At 44.3% G+C, this 14,577-nt stretch overlaps 1 pseudogene; it reads left to right on the forward strand.

The window, feature by feature from the left end:
* Positions 1-7,741: 7,741 nt before the first annotated feature.
* LOC150020785 (U2 spliceosomal RNA) lies at positions 7,742-7,920 on the forward strand (annotated as a pseudogene).
* The last annotated feature ends 6,657 nt before the right edge of the window (positions 7,921-14,577 follow it).

Genomic DNA, 14,577 nt, shown 5'->3' on the forward strand with positions numbered 1-14,577 from the left:
ACGGGGTGGGAGTAGGCCCTTCCATATTGGTGTGAGTTTCTGTGGCTACAGGGTGCTGACACCCCACCCACAGGTGCACCCTGGTCTTGTTTTTCTCCTTTAAGCCCTGTGGATAAGCTCAATAAAAGACAGTTGTTTATCTTGTGCTTCTTAGGGGTCTGATACTTGTAGCCAGCTTCTAGGTGCCCCTCCTTCCCTCATCCCTGGACACCTGTGGTGTCTCACAACTGCAAGGAGTATCCAAGGAAGTTCCCTGGCCAGGGCGACTTAAGCTGTGTCTTCTCTGGCTAGGGAGGAGAGGTATAAACCATCCGCTCTCAAGTGTCCTAGGTTAGGGGAGATAAGACCTTGCGATTTACCACCTGGCTGTAAGGTGCTCTAACTGTTTGGCCTTGTTTAAGTTTCTGGCCTCAGTTTCCCCATTCCATTTGCCCAGGAGTTCTCCTGGCTTCTTACTGTCCTGTCACACTTCCAACTAGTGGAATATTATGCAACCATTAAGAAGTGGGGAGATCCAGCTGGTGGACACTGAGCCATCTCTCAGGTGTAAGCTGTTAACGGTCAGCAAGTGTAGTACAGGGAAAATCATGTGCCACTGTTTATCTGAAAAGAAACAAATAACATACACATAAGCATACATACATACCTTTGGAAATATGCGAAGATGTCTCCGGAAATATTTGTAAGAAATTAACAATTACGTTTCACCGTATACTCTTTTGTGGTGGTGATTTTCCTCATCACGAATGTTACCCATTCTAAATAACTCAATAAATTAAATGCTGTGTGTGAATGCACTTCATATCAGTTTTTTTCTGGCTGGAAGGTCCACCATTTCTAAGGGACTTGGCCATTTTATCTTTTAGCGTGGCCAGGGCGAGGGTTAGGCTGCCCTCAGGCTTATTTAGTGCAGAGTTCAGACGAGTCTTCCTCTTTCTGAGCCTTACCTTCCCACACTCTTCTTTGGCCCCAGGCCCAGTCGTGTCCCCCCACATTAAAAGTCCAGGGAAGGTATTGATGTTCTAATTCATACCATGTTGTCAATGACTGCCATGACTCCCTGCATTGCTCTCCTTAGAAGTATTATCATTTTAATAGGGATTAAGTCTTAGAGCCTAGAGAATTGAGTTCTGATTGAACAGATTGCAGACACTGGCAACTTGTCAGGGTGCTGAGTAGAGACATTCAGCAGCTTTAAGCATCCACTCCTGCCCCTTCCTACCCACTGAGTAATAAGAGGCCAGAGAGCTGGTGGGAGGGTTTTGAGAGGCATTAACTATTCATTCCCCTCCTCTGGGAAGGAGGACTGGGATGTGTCTTCCCTGGAAATGGCTGAACATATAGGCTTTCTGAAGCACCCCTGCCAGAGGCCCAAGGGGACTGGGCATGAGGGGCCTGGGCTGTGATGTGCCGAGAAGGAAAGCACAGTGACAGTGCTGTCACGACTGTCTCCAGCTCTCCTGGTTCGTACCGAGTGCGGATGAGGACTCAGGAGCCAGTTTCAGGAGCCGTGTGCCTGAGCCGTGCCCTGAGACCACACCGACCTCAGATGAGGTCCCATGGCCATGCCTTTGAGCAGAAGCCTTCGGTCCCAGTAGCTGCTGGTGCTAGACGCAGCCCTCAGGGTGAAGCAGAGATGAGGCACGGACCGAAACCAGGGCCGTGGGGATATACTGACCTGCTGGCTCACGACCTACCTGAAGCCTGCTCTAGCTAGACTTCTCAGTTATGAGGACCAATGCATCAAGTTTATTGTTCAAACCAACTGAAATGTGATTTTGTTACACCAGTGGGAAACTTCCTAATGGATTGCTGAGGCAGGTACTACAGGCAGGACCCAAAGAGATACAAGGCTGCCCCTCGTGGGGTCTCCCTGTGACAGTAATGGGGACACCTCAGCTGCCTCTACCTTGAAAGACTATATGGACAGATTCCACCAACTTTGGGCTGAACCAGCTGGTGAAAGGCCCCCTCTCTAAACAACTCCCAGCTATGGCTGTAAAACCTCAGAGGCTAAGCTGGCCATGAGTCTCCAATGAGAAGTGACTTCTCTGCTCTCTTGGGCTCTTCTCTGAAAAGAGCAGGGTCAAGAGGAGCAGGAGGGAAAAACTAACCGTGCAGGCAGAGCAGGGGTCCCTAAGATAGAGACTGGAACCTGGGCCATGGCTAAGTCAGGTCCGGGGGAGACGACAACATCACTGGAGTGGATGGGATATCTTGCAAAGGCCCGAGTACCCTTCACGGACAACTTTACATTTTCTCCAGCCCCCACCACCCCTGCCCCTAACCTCGCCCCCATGGGGACTTGGAAAGTCCTGGAGGGAACTGGGGCTGGGAGGGGCTCAGTCGAACTGAAAGTTTGTGGTTCTTTGGTATTATCATTTGCAGGTAGCACAGCGGACCAAAGTGTGGACTTGGGGCCAGACTTCCCGTCTGAAGTACAGCTCCACTAGTGTGAGCAGAGGTGGGTGACACACTCTCTCTCTCTCTCTCTCTCTCTCTCTCTCACACACACACACACACACACACACGCACCATACCCACATGCACACCTTTGAAGTACTGCCTCATACAGTTGTTGGTGAGGTGAGGTTCAGGTGTGCTAATGTCTCTGCATATGTAAAGCACTTGGGACAGTGCCTGGCACATGGTAATGGCTAGGTATGTGATTGTGGTTATTATTATTGCTATTAACTTTAAAAAGTAGGTGTAATCTTGAAAAGAATGTAATCAGCTGTGGATTTCTTTTCACAAGTGATGAGAAGGGATGGTAAGGACGAAAAACTGCTGGGCCATTAAATAAAGTCTTAGCTATTACTTTTAGCTTCCTTGACCTAATCTTGTATTGGAGCTATTAGCAAGTCAGAAAATGTGACACTACAGTGTAGTCCTTTTTTATTCTTCTCCTTGGCAGAGGTGAAAGTAGGTGGGATGGAGAGAAGAATACGGATAATCAGTCCTTGACTACTGATAGCTGACTAACCAAGCTTGGGTGTGACCAAGACGATCCTTATCTCCGGGCCTTGGAATTAGGAACACCGGTGGAGAAAATGCAGCTCACCTGGTTCTTTGGCTCTGTGTCTTACATGGTCTGCTTCTGTTTCGGTTAAGCAAGCCCTGTAAACCTACATATTTGCCATACTGTGTGCTGGGCCTGGAACATTTGTCCTGAAACCCCCGAGGGAAAGAACAGAGGCCCCACTGGATGGAGTGAGCTGCTCTCCTAGATCATCGGGCTTCCCAATCTCTCCCTTTAGGTACTTGGGGCTCTTGAAGAATCCACAGCATTCTAAACCCCGGGCCCATGAGCTGCCCAAGGCCTTCACTGGCTGCAGCAAGTCTCCCAAGATGGTGTTTTGCTTTGGGAATAAGACCCAGGGCGTGGAGCTTTCGGTATCATGCCTATACTCCACCAGGCTCTCTCAACTGCAAGAAGTTCGCAGGGCCCTAGAATGCAGGGCTGGGCAGTTTTCTGAATCTGTGAGGATATGGAGAGGGCATTTCTAGCCTGGCTTCTTTGCAATGCAGAAAAGGAGACAAGGGTCTTTCTGAAAGAGAGGGGTTGCATTTATCCTGCCACCAAGGAGAGATTTCACATGACATAGTTTCGGTAGAGGCTGACAGGGATGTGCCTTGAAATCTGAGTGAATAAGGCAACTGGCACTATCCAATAGAACTTTCCAATGCAAATGTTCTAGGTCTGCACAGTGCAATATGGTAGCCACTAGCTACATGTGGCCACCCAGTGAGTGCTTGAAATGTGGTCAGCGCAGTTGAAGAACAGAATTTTAAATTTTATTTAATTTTAATTTAAATATACCTAACCACTCGTAGCTAGTGATTCCCATATTAGAAAGCATGATCCAGACAACTGACTTTTCATGCCACCAAAGATTTGGGGAAGGATGAAAAAGTAGTAGTTTTGGGAGCTGTGTTTCAGACAGGATGCTAGATGCTTTCTGTAACAGAATTAACTTGTTTACTTGCCACAGTTTAGGAGAGTAAACTGAGGGCCAGAGAGAGGTTGAGTGACTTGCTCAAGGTTGCATCACTAGTGAGGGACAGGGATGGAAGCCACACTCAGGTCCGGCCACCCTTGCTCCAAGCATCGTCTTTCATGTTCTACAAGCAGACACTTCAGATGTACCGGAGGGGTTAAATGACAGCAGCAAAGCTAAGTAAGGGCTCGGAAATCCAACTGTGAGGGTAGGGGAATTGGGATTATTTTGTTTCAAGAGAATACTGAAGGAGGCACTCGATCTTGAGTACTAAATTAAAAGATTATTTTTTAGAGAAGAGTGGCAGACTTTCTCTGTGACCACTAGCTGAAGCTTCATTTTATTTTGGTCAGCATGGGGGACATGGAAGAACGTAATAAAGCCATGGTTCTGAGGTGAGGATATTTCTCTCCACAACCCAATGAGCCTGGTTGGAACCTCAGGCTACATGAGGCCGACTCTGGACCAGAAGGAACTCAACCACCTGGGTGTTGGGAGCCTGTACCAGTAGCATTTGGACTAACCAGATACTGGCGGCTTCTAAAGAAAAAGCCTATATTGGAATTATTTGGTGACCTCAATACTGGTTGTTAGCAAAAGGAGACTTATGAACAGGCTATCTGCTTGCCTACTTGATGTGGAGCTGTTGCTATGTTGGAGCAGATGACTAGAACTGTCACACCATCCTCTGTTCCACTTATCTATGAGCATGAAACCATTCTTATAAAATCCACCATGTGCTCACATTTGAAACTAAAGGTCATTTAGATTGGGTGGCTTTGAGAACGTTGTCTTCTCTTGCAGAGATTTAACAAGCCCATTTTGACCCATAATTGCCAACAGATTTTTTTTTAAGATGTGAGGAAGTGAACATGGTCAGTATTACGTGTATTGGATTTTGCAGTTTCCCACAGTAAGCCCTCATTGTTGGCATGCCGTACTGGTTCAGAACACACCGTCTTTATAGATCAGTTATCCATTTCCTGGTGAATTTGGCATGGCATTTTGTTTCTCCACCAATCACTTAAGGCCGTGTATTTGCTATTCCAAGAATTAATTAACATTCTGCTTGGTGATCTATAAACAGAGATGTAAAATAAATTACAAATTGCATTGTTAATTTTCCAAGCAAAAGATAATTAGTTTGAAATTGTACAGTTTATTCTTTTCTGTTTGAGAAGATGCTATATTCACTACAGAGTGAGCTAAAGGATTTTAAAGTTCTTTTTTCTTCTGGCAATAATACTTAGAATGTTATGTTCTTCAAAGAAAAATCCATCAAAGTTGTTAATATTTGTGCACCATGAACTTTCTGGAGTGATTAATTTATTAAGTAGGGTTGATGACACTAGTGTTCTTCAATCAAAGGCACAGAGTATGTTATCAGCACAAACTAAAACCCATTCCACACACCACAGAGGAAGGCATCTGCCCATTTATGGTAGCCTAGATAATAGGACCTTGTGTTAGAAAACCCACATTGTATTTTTTTCGCACCTCACCATTCTTCCCACAGGGCCCATGATGTGGCATATGTCTAACAGTGAGAACAAAGAATTGAAAAGTAAATCACTTGATTAATAAGTAGACAATACAATCACCTAGACAACCTGTATATACACTGAGGTTGCATGGGTCCCTCGGAATGTCGCAGTGCAGTGGGCGGCTCTTCACACTGGGGTGCTATTCAAGAAAAGCTGAATTTGTGATGCGTTTAGAAGAGTTGGCAAGCTGTGAGAACATCAAGGGCAGACTGTTCCTGGCTAGAGGGGTGGCCTGAATAAATTATAGGGAGCCTTAAACAGGGGACAACAGGGAGGCTGGCTGGAAGGGTGCCCGTGGCTACTCGAGGTGAAGCAAAAAGCTGGAAGACCCCAAAGCCCAGAAATGGACATTTGTCCTTAGTGGGCCCTCAGACATTCCTGCCCACTGAGGTGAGTTGGCAGTTCACAGGTGAGTTGGGCTGTATGAACATTATTTTTGGAGACGTGCTAGTGCAAAGCTGGTTTTCACTGGTACAGAACAGAGTGATGACCAGGCTTGAGGACAAGGAGGTACTCTTGTTGGCAAAATGAAATTCTCTCTTTTTATTCTTCAAAGATTAATAAGTACAGGATAGTGTGAAGGGCTATGGTCTGAGAATCAGGAGGAATGAGGTCTGTTCTAGTTCAACCATTCTAAATGGCTTCAGTCTCTTCTGTGTAGAATTCCGGGTATGGGATGAATGAAAGGATGACTAGAGAGAAGTGCTAGTTGGAGGCACTGTGGGTATTTTCTCCTTTAGCTGTGCCCGCCAAGTGCAGGGCAGCTTGCTATGTTTTCTTGTTATTTTTGGACTAATCTCAGATTCTCCCACCTTCTATAAGAAGCCTTATATCCCATTACCAGCATGCAGGTATCATATCACAAGTGGTCTTATTACTGGGTATTTTAGGTTTAAAAAACCCAAACCATAAAAAGGTCAATAGTCTCATTGATATGCCTATTATCTAAATTAAATGCAACAATTGACTGAAATTTGATAAATCAGATGACTCATTTTAAATGGAAAGTAAACCGATGTATCAGTCAGGATAGGCTAGGAAATGCTGCCATAATGAACAAGGCCTAAATCTCAGGGATTAAAATAATATTTGTCACTCATCATGGGTTGTCTGGGGACTCCTTGTTATGAGTTTTTTGTATATTGTATTAGTCTTCCAGGGCTGCCATAACAAAATGCTGCAGACTGGGTGGCTTACACAGAAGAAATTTATTTTCTCACAATTGTGGGGGCTAGAAATCTGAGGTTAAGGTATCAGTAGGTGGTTTCTTCTGGAGATGCCATCCTTGGCTTGCAGGTGGCCACCTTCCCTCTGTGTCTTCACATCTCCACATGGTCTTCCCTCTGCATTGGTCTGTGCCCTAACCTCCTCCTCTTATAAGGGTACCAGTCACATTGGACTACAGCCCACCCATAAATATTTTACTTATTTAATTTTATTTATTTATTTTTAGAGAGACAGGAAGGGAGGGAGAAAGAGAAACATCAGTGTGCAAAAGATATGTCAATCAGTTGCCCGCAACCCAGGCATGTACCCTGACTGGGAATTGAACTGGTGACCTTTCAGTTCACAGGTCGATGCTCGATCTACTAAGCCATACCAGCCAAGGCTCATCCCCTCTTTTAAAAAATTATTTTTATTTATCAATTTTGGAGAGAAAAAGAGACAGACAGACAGATAGGCATTTTTTGTTGTTCTACTTATTTATGCATTTATTGGTTGATTCTTGCATATGCCCTGATTGGGGATTGAACCTATAACCTTGGCATATTGGGATGATGCTTTAACAAACTGAGCTACCCAGCCAGAGCCCTGCCTTATCACCTCTTTAAAGACGTATCTCCAAATACAGTCAGAAGTACTGGGGGGTTAGGATTTTAACATATGAACTTTGAGGGACACAATTCAGCCCACAACAGATATGTTAAAATTGGGGCTTAACTCACTAATTGGGGCTATAACAAAGGTAGGAATATGCAGGACTTTTTGATACAGATCATACTTATACTTGCTGCCAGAACCCTAAGGGGATTAATTTCTGCAAATAAATTATTTCTTGCTATAACCTTCAAGACAAATATAAAGAGTTGCTGTGATTAGAATCATAAAAAAAATTTAAGAAGTTTAAATTTAATTGCAGGTCTGTAATTCATCTCATACCCTGAACTCTCTCTGAATTCATTATATAGTACAGAGTCCATCGCGTCTCAGCCTTTTGGCTAAGATCAAGTGTAGATAGTACAGAGCCCAGAAGACTGACTGTACTTTTTACTGGTTTTATTAATTTTCTTGTGTTATGTATTAGAAAACCATAGACTGATTACTTTTATTGACTATTGCCCTGGTATTAGACTTTGATTAAGACTAGTAGTTCTCCAACTTGCACATATATCAGAATCCCAGCAGGTCTGGGGTGGGCCTGAGGTTTTGTATTTCTTACAAGTTTCCAGGTGACGCTGGTGCTACTGGACCAGACTTCAAGTGATGTTGGTTTAGGAAGTTGCAGAAGGGGTGAAGGAAAGCCATCTCCATATACTTCCTCATCTGGGTGCCTGTGTGTGGGGTTCATTTAGGCTCCCTCCCTCGCACCTTAGAGACAGAGGCAGACAGCAAGCAAGAGTCAGAAGGATGAATTTCTTACCAGGACTTGCTTAATTGCTACACAAACCACATAATTTTAACCCCTCTGAACAAGACTGGCCTCCTCTTGGTCCACTCTTCAGTCATTTTGTTTTTATTTTTAGAACAGACAGTACTGGTAGAACATTTGTTGTAATAATTATGTCAATTATTGAGAAAGAAGACCTAATATTTTCCCATTTCCATTTGATAAAAATTTCCTGGGTCCGGTATGCACCGTGACCACTTCTGCTTTGGGAGTCATGGAGCTCCTTGCCAAGACACCCCAATGCCCCTACCCTCCTGTTTGGAGCTGCACACTCAGGCCCTGGTGGTTTTTTAGTGCCCCCAGGAGCAGTGACAGCTGGGGAGGTGACAAGTGTGTCTGCCTAGAGGAGGTTGCTCACGCAGACACTGCTCTCTGCCTGCCCAATATCCGTTCTCCTTTCTTTCCTTACTAACCAGACCCAGTGTTGTTCAGGGTGACGATGTGTCCTCAAAATGCTGCGCCACTGCCCTGGCAGCTGGGTGTGGCTGTGTGGCCTGATTCTGGCCAGTGACACCCAAGGGGCTTCTGTGTGGGGCTTCTGGGAGTGGCTTTTGAAAGGGGATTGGTCCTGCTGGGGTGCTCTTATGACCATTCACCCTTCACTTTTCTCCTTCCTGGAATTCAGACACTAGGCTTGGAGGTGCAGCAGCCACTTTGTTACAACAAAAGCTAGGCTGGGAGGAGACCCAAGCTGGAAGAAAGAAGGCAGCAGCCTCTTTAATGACTTCTTGAGCAGCTGCTGAACTCCAGACTTCCTCTGATGGGAGAAAACACACCGCTTACTCAACGCAGACTCCATCAGGTGTTAGGTTACTCATGAGAGCTCTGCCCCAGGTAGCATGGGGTCTGGGGAGGAAGGAAAGTGGTGGGGGGAGGACATGAGACGGTTCCCTGCCACTAAGAATAGTGACAAGAGCAAGCCTTAACCCAAATTTCCTGAGAATTTGCTCTAGGTCAGCACACTGCCAAGCCCTGGATCAGTCATTTTATGGATGAGGAATCTAAGGGGTGGAGTTGGCATTGTAGCTTGGGTCTCTGTGACATCCCCACTATTCACCATGACTCTTGACCCCTCCAACTCTGGCCCCAAGACCTCTGCCACTGGTGTCTGGAGTTAGGTCTCCAAGTTCATGGCCCTGGCTCCCAAGGCCTGTATTTCTGTTAGGAACTGAATGTTTGTGTCCCTCTGAAATTCATATGGTGAAGCTCTGACATATGAGGTATGATGGTATGTACAGTAGGACTTCAGGGAGGTGATTGTGTTTAGATCAGGTCATGAGGGTGGGGCCCCGATTATGGAATAAGGTCCTTATAAGAAGAGGAAGAGAACAGAGCACATTCACTCTCTCTTCACTGTGTGAGGACATAGTGAGAAAATGGTCAACTGAAAGCCAGGAAGAGAATGCTCACCAGGAACAGACCCTGCTGACACCTTGATCTTGACCTTCAAGCCTCCAGAACTGTGAGAAATAAACACCTGTGGCTGAAGCCATCCAGTCTGCAGTACTTTACTATAGCAGCTTGAGCTAAGACACCCTCCCTCCTGAGGCTGCTGTTTGACCTGCCAATCTCCCCACACTTTCTCTGGCAGATGCAGCCACTTCTCCGGGTCAGACTGGAAGTGGTCCCACCCTGTGAGCTCCTCCCTTCTTGCCTCCCATAGTCTCCTTCCTGGGGTCCTGCTGAGCAGCACTTACTTTGGCCTAGGATGGGGCTCAGGAGCCCTCTTTTCCATGGTCTCTTCCTTCGCTTTCCTCATCAGAATGAGAATAGGCACAGGACCTTCTTTTCTTAGAGTTTCATTTTTCAGAGGTGCAAACACATCTGCTCTTTATACTGTATCCTCCTTATTGTCTTTTTTTAAAAATCTTCACCTGAGGACATTTTTTTCATTGCTTTACAGAGGGAGGGAGGAAGAGGGGGGGGGTGAGAGAGAGAGAGAGAGAGAGAGAATGATAATGGTGTAAGACAGAAACATCAACCAGTTGCCTTTCTTATGTGCCCTGACCAGGAATCAAACCCACAACCTTTCAGTGTTCAGGACAGTGCTCTAACCAACTGAGCCACACTGGCCAGAGCCACCTCATTGTCTTTGATGTCAGTTTCTAGAACACCTAAGATACTCTTACATAAATGTGAGAGGGAAACAATATCAAGTTACATGTAAGTTATAAAGGAAAAGTATGTACAATACCTATAAATGATAAAACCTTATGTTTGAAAAGAATTTTGAGCATCATCCAGCCTCACCCTTTCCCGTGAAGATGGCAAACTCAGGAAGCGAGATGGGGGTGGGGAGGGGGTTGGAGGACCTGCAAGAGCACTGGGAGCTGAGCATTCTCAATAGAAAACAAAATTACATGTCTCCCTCTTTAGTATATCAGTACACTGTTGTGATTAATACAGGGTGAGGCAGAAATTAGTTTACTGTTGTGAGTACATGAAATACAGAGTTTATTTTTCTATTATTTACTAGTTATATTCTTTTCTATATGAACAACTGTAAACCTACTTTTGCCTCACCCTGTATCATAGGGATTCCTTTAAAAGCATTACTGAACTTGGAGGTTCTGACTGTGATAAATTTTCTGGCGTGTGTGTGTGTTTAGACCTGCTGTGTGCTGCTTATTTTTCTGAGAAAGCTCCACAGGGACCTCAGTCCTTCCTTACCTTGAGTTTAGCACGTGCTTTGGATAACTTCTATCGTTGCCCTGGGCCACTTTAGTGCAACTGAAAATAAGTCCCTCTAACATTTGGAAATCAGCAGTCATGTGTCCTGGCACCTCTTACCCCACTGTCACCTCAACCTAAGGTGAGAGTTTGTCCTGGTTTGCCTGGAACTATCCCAGTTTTAAAACTGAAAGCTCTTTGTCTGGAAATGTGCCCATTCCTGGACACGCAAGGAAGGTTGGCCACGTAAACTTTATCTGTCTACTCTTTTTCAGGCTAAACAATGAGTTCCGTAAAGTGTTTGTAGTAGAGGGAGGTGTCTACATACCCTGCCCTCCTGGTCCTCCTCTCTGGCACACACTCCAGTCTGTCAATGTCACTCTTACAATGAAGCACCTAAAACCATCAGAGATAGTCCATGTTGAATTTAGTAGACATGCCTGTCAATGCATTCAGTTTTTGACCAACTGTACCATAGACCATTGGCTCATAATTGCATGTGTGATCAACTAGAACCACAGGGCTTTTTTTCTTATTGTTAGGTTTTGGCACTCCCATCCTGGATTTGGCAATTGGCCTTTTGACCGAAGGGCAGTTTGATTTTTAATTTATTCTATTTTAACTTTTTGGCTTGGGCCCAGTCATTATTCCTGTTCAGATGATGTAATTGTGAGCCCGAGGCCCATCCTCCTGGGGTTCTCACTCCTGTGTGTGGCTTCTGAACATTTGGTAAAGGTCTTCTACACCTTCACACAAACTGTATGATTACAAGGTTTGGGAAAGAGCCCTGGGCAGACCACTTGAGATACCCATTTAGATTAACATCAAGCTGGTAATCAATAATCTTTAGTTCTCTGGTTCATCCATCTAGCAATAGATCTCACTGTGTTTTGGCCCTCATGGCAACCCCAGAGGCTTTGAGCACATGCTCATGAAAACTCTGGATCCCTCAGGGGAGAGCCTTTTCCAGAAAGTTTAGGCTGTCTAGAGTTAACCCCATTCTGAATGAACACAGAGAGTTGAAGTTGACCTTGTAATTAAGTGAGTGGTTTACTCCCAGCCAAGGTCTAATCTTCAAGTGACTCACTTTTGCCAGTCACAGGTCTGTGAGTCAGCTCATCTCACCAATAATTACGTTGCAAACTCCTGGGGTGTTTGAATCAATTTGCTTAGTATTTCAAGGTTTTGTTCTGTGAGAGGCAATCACACAGTGATGTTTCCCTCCCTCTCTTTCTCCTTTCCCCTCTCTCTAAAAATAAAATAAACAAAAAAATAAATTATTAAAAAAATAAATAAATTGGTACAGTTACGTTCAAGCATAACCTTTTAGAAGTTGTTTTTAACTGTTTTTTTATTCCTCTGCATGTTCCTATAACTACAATCAAAATTGAGTTAACACCTATAGAGACATGCCCAGGTCTTAAATGTATAGTTCCCTGAGTTTTGACAAATGTATAGATTCATGTAACCAGCACCCCAATCAAGATGCAGATCATGTCCAGCACCCCAGAAAGATGCCCAACCTTACCCTTCACACAATCTAAGGCTCTAACACTCTGACAGGTCTTAGATATAATTTAAATATAATTGGAGTGGAATAGTATTTTATAAAATAAAATAAGACAGATATACATGGTTAGAAAATAGCTAAAAGTTTAACATTTTCCATCTCTCTCAATGGGACAGGTAACCAAGTGTTTACAGTTAATACAGTGTTTTCCCACAATTCCCATTGCCTAATTTTCTTTCAATACTTCAGTATGTCATAGCAACAAAAGCATTCTGTGTTGTAACTTGTACTTTTTAAAAAATATGAATGTAAACTTGAGCTTGAGTGGGCACAGTCTGCCTGGACATGAGTGTCATTGGGTATGCAAGGACCAACATCATAGTCATTGGCTGGCAGAATTCACCCTTGAGGGTTGCATGCAGCAGAGGTGCACACAGGTACAGGAGCAGGCGGTGGCCGGCCTCCATGGCTGGTTTGCGTTGGCTGCTGTGTATGGAGACCTGCCTTTGCACACCTATCACTGGCTTTTGTGGCGGACATACCTGCAGGTGTCTGTGGAACGTGAGTGATTGGTATGGCCTGGACTTTAAAATAATGAAGGCTTCTCTTGTTGTACAAGATAGACTGGACTGACCCAGAAGACAGCCCTATGTATTGTAATTTTACTTGGTAGAGGGTATTCAGCACTTATTACAATGGTGATCTTTTAAGAAAACTCTAGAAGTTACTTAAGTCTGATAGCACATTATGTTTTAGTTATCCTGTCTTAGGTTTTGCTGTGGTGCTTTTGCCCAGCTATCGTAAGGTGCTACTCAGATCACTGGGTGGCAATATAGACCTATTAGTGGTAACAACAATAACCCGCACCATCATGATAACAACAGCAACCATTTACTGACGGCTCAACATGCAGGGTACTGTGCTGAGGAGCTTATGAAGATCATCTTAATTAGTCCTCATGGCAGTACCACTTACAGATGAAGTAATTGAAGTCAGACAGGTTAAGTAACCTGTCGAATAGTTATACCATGTTAAAAGCAGAAGTTGTACCAGGTGTACCAGTCAGTGTCCCAGGAGAGGATAGATGGCAAACTTACATCGGGCAATTGGAGGCCAATGTAATACAGGTGTGGGCAGGGTTTAGAGAAATCATAAGAAATACGAATAGTGGGGCTGTTGTACCCCTAAGCTACTAGGACAGAGGAGGAACCTATCAATAATGAGCCTAAGTGGAGAGGGACCCTTTCAAGAGCTCTGGTTTTTGGTTGATAGTCACAGATGGAATGGGACATCAGCTCTGCAGAGAGCTCTGGAAGGGTAGTTCTGTACAGTCGCCACACATGGTTGATCTTCAGGTCCCAGACAATCAACCAGAGGGTTAGTACGTGAAGATCAAGGAGAAATTGTCTTTGTCTGTTAGGGTGAATACAGATTTAAGTGGCATTTGAGTGGGCTTCTTGGTTGGGGAGAAGCTCTCTAACAGTAGAAAAATTTAGGAAGCTCAGTTATCTTGACTAGACCACTTAAAATTTACCTGATGTTTAAATTGTTCAGTCAAAATAACTGAGTCCCATTTAGCACTATGAGTCTTTGATGATTTTCTTTCTTTCTTTTTAATGATTTTTAAAATTTATTTTTAGAGAGAGGGGAAGTAGGGGAGAAAGAGAGTGAGGGAAACATCAATTAGTTGCCTCTTACATGCCCCTGATTGGGGGCAAAACCTGCAGTCCAGATACGTACTCTGACTTGGAATCAAACCTGTGACCTTTCCCTTTGCGGTACAATGACACCCATCCAACTGAGCCACACCAGTCAGGGCTGATTTTCTTTCTTTCCTTTTCTTTATTTTTATTGCCAGCAGTATTTCAGATGTTCCCATTCCCCTCGCAACCCACCCACCTCCACCCAGCCCCTGCCCACCACTTCCCTCTGGCCATCACCACACTGTTGCCTGTGTCTGGGCGATGCATATGTTCTTTGTGATGATCTTCTTTCTTTTTAAAGGATTGAGATGAATGAATTCAAGTAATCAAAATACTATTAAATTCTAGAGAATAAGATATGAGTAAATCTTTATACTGTATTTGGGATAGAGATTTGCATGCTGATTATACCCTGTGCTGGAGAGGTGGGAGTGAAACCCTAATAGCACATTTATAAAGGCTGGGACAGCATAATACCATTTAT

The sequence above is a fragment of the Furipterus horrens genome, unplaced genomic scaffold (genome assembly GCF_987537825.1).
Source record: "Furipterus horrens unplaced genomic scaffold, mFurHor1.1.pri manual_scaffold_1, whole genome shotgun sequence".
NCBI lineage: Eukaryota > Metazoa > Chordata > Mammalia > Chiroptera > Furipteridae > Furipterus > Furipterus horrens.